Consider the following 5636-nt stretch of genomic DNA (forward strand, 5'->3'; position numbering starts at 1 on the left):
TTTTTGTTGGTGGTTCTAGTATGGCTAGAAGCAGGCAAAAAATCCCCACCCTGTCAGTATTACTAAAAATGCTTTGAATTATCACTTCTAATTTGTTCACAAGAGACAAGAAGAAGACTATCACACCACAGCCTGCCTAGGTGATAAATGCATTGAGTTTTTAATTGGGTTACTTGTAACATCACTACTAAAATCACATAGGTAAAATAGTGATGTGTTTGAGCTAGTGAGCTGATCTTGATGAAAAAAGAGCTGCCCTGAAAAATGTTGACCAGATGATTAAGTTAGCTTTATAAATACATCCTATCATATATGGTGACCACAGTCTCCATCTTAGAGTGGCTTGAGACCCTCAGTAAGCAAACCTGTTAAACTCCCACTACAGAGAAATAATAATAATAACAACAACAATAACAATAATAACAACAGCAATAACAACAACCAACCCAGCAGTTCCTATATTATGTCCTCCTAGAAATTTATTTGTCTGGCAGTCTGGAAAATGCTTTTGTCCTGTGAATTTAATTGGTGGTTTGAAATACTTCAGCAATTATTGTCCACAGTAATATTTTTTGCATTTTAGCTTTGCAAAGTTTGTCACAATTTATTTCATCATTTATAATTATGTTAATAAAAAATGTTTCTTTGTTCTAAGCTCTTAACACAAATGCAAGAATAATCACACAAAACAAGGCAGTCACAATGTTTTCAACCACTAGAATATTGTAATATCTGAAGTAAGTTAATTTAAACCATTTGTGGAAATTTGGTACACATATTTTTAAAAATCAAGAGGTGAATATTAATACTAGAATGGCAATATGAGGTCAACAAAGTACTTGTTTGGCCTGGTGACTTTTCTCAAGCATTGATCAGCAGCAGAGGGTATGAGAAGAGGAAAGTACATAGCGATAGTTCCCATCAGTTTGTAGTTTAGGCACTTTTTGCACAAGATGGTATAGTCTTTTGTGATTTTTTTTTCTTCCATGAATTTGCTTAGTTCCTTTTTGAGCCTCCAACAGCTTTGTTATCAACAGCATCTTCTTGACAAGATATTGTGTGAAGAAGTACATCCTTCTAGTAGTTTTCCATCTCTCAGTTGTTATGAATCTACACAGCCCAAGCTTTCATAAACAGATCTAAATAGGTAAGATCTAGAGAAGTTACCTTAAGAGTACTTAACTGTAGCACCATAATATTTAAAAGCTACCTGAACTGAGCAGAGTGCTTCAGATGGCATACAGTAAGCCTTAGATATCACACACTTATCCTATTTAAAAACAAACAAAAAACCTCACACAAAAACCCCCACAGTGCCAGATCATGAGCTCAAGCACCGGCCCATGAACTGTCGTACCACATAACTGTTACCCTGATCCAAAAACATGGTTTTGGCTCAGACTAACTGGCACTACCTATCTCAGATAATGCATGTGGAGGATAATATATGCTGAGGACCATTCCCAAGAGTTTGGAGTGACCTGCCTGTTTTAGGGGTAAACAGAGTTCATGTGTCTAAATGTGAGCTAGGCTGTAAAATTTGGTCACAGGGTCCACGACTGTCCCCAGCCAAGTACAGACATAGCCAATGAGGCCAGCCTAAGTGCACTTCTGGGAAAAATTCCCAGACATATAGATTTTTTAAAAAATAAAACAGAACAGAAGGGAAAGTTTGCTGCTAAAATACACCTTTCTTATTAATAGTCACGAAGATGCCCAAATGTTGAATGCATTTTATTACTTAGTAAAAGCAACTATGCAAACACTTCCCTTCCTTATTTTCTTGGTCTATATGGTCAGTACTGATAATAACAGTAAACTAAGCCTTACAACTCACTGAGCATTATGGCCTATTCGTGTCAAACATTTTAACTTGATGTCATGACCCCTACATACCTACCTACCAACCTACCTTCCCAAGTATTTTCCTGTCTAAATATGTGCCAAGGTCGAGTATTTCTCAAAGGGTAAGTACCATTAGCACAGTCACATTCACTTCCTATATGATATCATAGATGTTTTGGTAAATATAATGTTATAACATAACATAATGTTACAGATATCATCCAAACCAATTTGATGAAAATTCCCAGGCCAAAATGTCAGGACCAAATACATTAATTACACAAGACTGTAAGAGTACTTGTACAGATATGATTTATATTTTCCACATCCCTACATTGTTCCACAACCTGCTTTTATCCACAACAGCCCATGCTGTTTGAAAACAGGAGTGATCTATTTGAGCAAATACTATAGATATAGCTTAGTTGAATCATTGTGTGTGCTAAAGCTACTGAAGTCCCAAGTCCTATATTAACTGATTTCTTTAATGAGTGCTAGAATATTAGCTAATATTTTAGGTCATTGCCTTCATAAATCTAATACAAAGTTATTTCATCTAAATCAAACACAGTTTCTCTCACATAAAAATCTTTTTTGCATTTGATTAAGACTTTGCTGACACATTTTAGTCTTTTACCTTAATATTGTCACAGAATCTGAAAATATATTTGGCAGAATTGATTGAACATTTCTGGGTTTATTGCAATTTTTTTAGACTCTTAACTTTGGAAAAGCATTTTGCTCCTGAGTTGACAGCTTTATTCCAACCCTAAGGCATCCGTGATAATTAATAACTTTGTCAGATCTGTTCATCCTAAGCAGATGTGTTATGCAGGGTTTTTCCTTATCTCCCCTGTTTTCTACCTTGGTAAGTGACCTTTATTAAATTATGTTTCAAACCAGGAATTCATGACATTCAGATTCCATAAGGCAAGCCAAGAATGCCATTATCTCAGTTTGTGCAGGAAGCTGTATTATTCTGACTGTATCTAACTCACAGGCTTTTTGTTTTGTGTTTTAATGCAGATTTCAGTGGAACTAGTATTAAGACCAAATCAGCATAAATTATTCCTGTATGATTCAACTTTATTTCTCTTTTATTTTTCATTTATTTTTCCTTTTAATGTATACAAAATGTTTTTATCTGCTTGATTGTTACCTACTCATTTCCTACAACCTTAATAATAAAGATTTTCACCTTTTTCTCATTTATGTTTATTTATTGTCTAATTTAGAAACTTTTTCTTTAAGAAAGATATTTTTGAGGTGTTATGCATGTGTTTTTTTATGCACTAATGTTTCATAGCATTTCCTTCTCTCGTCTGAAAAGTAGTCGGAATAAATGTGTGTCAGAGATCTACTTACCATTCATATAAGCTTCGTGCCTTTTTTGTTCTGTGGCTTTGGGAGAAACTCATGTTTGGCCACATAATAGTACAAAGTTATATCTTACTAGAAAAGAGTAAACTAACCCACCTAACCCGCCAAGAGCACCAAGCCTATCTAATTGTGGTATGTTTACCTTGGCTAAGGGCCAAACACACACCTAGCCACTCTCTCGCTCCTCTTCCTTAAAAGGATGGTGGAAAAAATAAGATGGAAAAGGTTGTAGGTCAAGATAAAGACAGGAAGATCACTTACCAGTTAGCATCACAGGCAAAACAGACTCGACTTGGGAAAAAATAATTTAATTTACTGACAATTGAGTTGCACAGTGAGAAACAAAGACAAAACTAAAAACACTTTGCCTCCACACCACTTCTCCCAGGCTCAACTTCACTCCTGACTCTTCTGCCTCCTCCCCCCCAAGCAGTGCAGGAGGATGGGGAATGGGGGTTGCGATCAGTCCATAACAGTTCCTCTCTGCTGTTTTTTTCTCCTCACACTTTTCCTGCTCCTGTCTTGGTCCTCCCCACAGAATCATACAATCATAGAATTATAGAATGGTTTTGGTTGGAAGGGACCTTTAGAGATCATCTAGTCCAACCCCTCTACCACAAGAGGAACATCTTCCACTGAATTAGGTTGCTCAAGCCTGGGACCCCAGAGCTGGATGCAGTACTCCAGGCAGGGTCTCACCAGAGCAGAGGAGAGGGGCAGAATCATCTCCCTCAACCTGCTGGCCACACTTCTTTTTATGCAGCCCAGGATACAATTAGACAGGCACAATTTGTTACATAATTTCTCACATTACTTGGATATTAATTGAGACTAATTAAATAAGCATTCAGCCTATGAGTTTTATTTAATTATCTAAAACCTAGAAAACTCTCATGCCATTTGAAATGGGAACTACTAACCAGTCAGCCTCACCTCTGTGCCCAGTAAGATCATGGAACAGACATGTCAAAGCATATGGATGATGGAGAGGTGATCAGAGAGAGCCAACATGGTTTCACCAAGGACAAATTGTGCCTGTCTAATCTAGTGGCCTTCTATGATGGAGTGACTGCATCAGTGGACAAGGGAAGAGCTATGGATGTCATCTACTTGGATTTCTGTAAGGCCTTTGACACGGTCGCACACAACATTCTTGCCACTTAGTTGGAAAGATATAGGTTTGAAGGATGGACTGTTAGATGGATAAGGAACTGGCTGGATGGCCACATCCGAAGAGTTATAGTCAATGGCTCAGTGTCCAAGTGGAAACCAGAAACAAGTGGTGTCACCTCAAGGGTCCTTATGGGGATCAATACTATTTAATATCTTCATCAATGACATAGGAGGTGGGATTGAATGCACCCTCAGCAAGTTTACAGATGACGCCAAGCTGAGTGGTGCAGCTGACAGACTACAGGGAAGGGATGCCATCCGGAGGGACGTTGACAGGCTTGAGGAGTGGGCTCATGTGAACCTCATGAACTTCAACAAGGCCAAGTGCCAGGTCCTGCACCTGGGTCAAGGTAATCCCCAGTATCAGTACAGATTGCGGGATGAATGGATTGAGAGCAGCCCTGAGGAGAAGGACTTGTGGTACTGGTGGACAAAATTGGGACATGAGCCAGCAATGTGCACTCACAGCCGAGAAAACTAATTGTATCCTGGGCTGCATAAAAAGATGGGTAATTCTCCCCCTCTCCTCTGCTCCTAGATTGATTTGGATGGGACACAGGGAAGAACATTTTTACGATAAGGATGGTGAGCCACTAGAACAGGTTTCCCAGAGAAGTTGTGGATGCCTTCAGCATTGGAAGATTTCAAAGTCTCATTGGATAGGGCTTTGAGCAACCTAATTCAGTGGAAGATGTTCCTCTTGTGGTAGAGGGGTTGGACTACATGATCTTTACAGGTCCTTTCCAACTCAAACCATTGTATGATTCTGTGAAATGTCTCAGTATTTATTCATTCTGATTGGCCTCCAGTGTCTAGTCCAAAGGATATAGATCACCTATAGGTTCAGTATTATATTTGACAGGACAGAATAAACATTTTTTATATCTTGCAGTATCACAGACAGGAATACATACAAAGTTGTCTCTGTTTAGGTAACAGAATTTAGTCTTGTCTGCATACTAATTATCCATGCTGAAATCTTTCAAAAGTTACAATGCTTGTGACCTGAAGGATCTGAGCTATTTTCTATGATGTTTTCAAAACTAATGCTACAGATAGTCTTAGAAATACAATAAAGCATTTCAGTGCTTTACACAGATTGGACTGTTGGCTATGGTAGGGTATTATTCTATCCCCTTCTTTCCCAGAAGACCTGGTATATCCTGCACAGTGTCTTTATTCAATTCAGAGGACAATGAGAAATTCGGGTTTCTGTTGAGACTTGGAAGAGCTAAAAT

This window comes from Nipponia nippon, unplaced genomic scaffold, assembly GCF_047370975.1.
Source record: "Nipponia nippon isolate SJK-2023a ecotype South Korea unplaced genomic scaffold, ASM4737097v1 scaffold_2, whole genome shotgun sequence".
NCBI classification, from domain to species: Eukaryota; Metazoa; Chordata; class Aves; order Pelecaniformes; family Threskiornithidae; genus Nipponia; species Nipponia nippon.